The 664-nt window shown below is 62.3% G+C and overlaps 1 pseudogene; it reads left to right on the forward strand.

Annotated features, from left to right (window-relative positions):
* The first annotated feature begins 209 nt into the window (after positions 1-209).
* Positions 210-664, forward strand: part of LOC144786472 (28S ribosomal RNA) — a 1,310-nt pseudogene continuing 855 nt past the window's right edge.

Below are 664 nucleotides of genomic sequence, written 5' to 3' on the forward strand. Positions count from 1 at the left end.
GCCATGCTGAGAGGGGGAAGGCAGTCCCGGGGCCCGCCGGGGTGGTTGAAGGGGGCACGGGCCCCCCTGCTCCCGGCGCGACTGTCGACTGGGGCGGACTGTTCTCAGTGCGCCCCGACCGCGTCGTGCCGCCAGGCGCGGAGGCCCACGCCGGGCGCCAGGTGTCTGCGGCGATGTCGGTTACCCACCCGACCCATTTTGAAACAGAGACCAAGGTGTCTAACACGTGCGCGAGTCGGAGGGTCGAGCTAAACCCTGTGGTGCAATGAAGGTGAGGGCCGGCGCGCGCCGGCTGAGGTGGGAACCCGCCGCACTTCCAGCGGCGGGCGCACCACCGGCCCGTCTCGCCCGCTCCGTCGGGGAGGTGGAGCATGAGCGTGCGTGATAGGACCCGAAAGATGGTAAACTATGCCTGGGCAGGGCGAAGCCAGAGGAAACTCTGGTGGAGGTCCGTAGCGGTCCTGAAGAGCAAATCGGTCGTCCGACCTCGGTATAGGGGCGAAAGACTAATCGAACCATCTAGTAGCTGGTTCATTACAAAGTTTCACTCAGGATAGCTGGCGCTCGGAGCCCCCAAGTTTTATCTGGTAAAGCAAATGATTAGAGGTTTTGGGGCCGAAACGATCTCAACCTATTCTCAAACTTTAAATGGGTAAGAAGCCCG

The sequence above is a fragment of the Lissotriton helveticus genome, chromosome 10 (genome assembly GCF_964261635.1).
Source record: "Lissotriton helveticus chromosome 10, aLisHel1.1, whole genome shotgun sequence".
Taxonomy (NCBI): domain Eukaryota; kingdom Metazoa; phylum Chordata; class Amphibia; order Caudata; family Salamandridae; genus Lissotriton; species Lissotriton helveticus.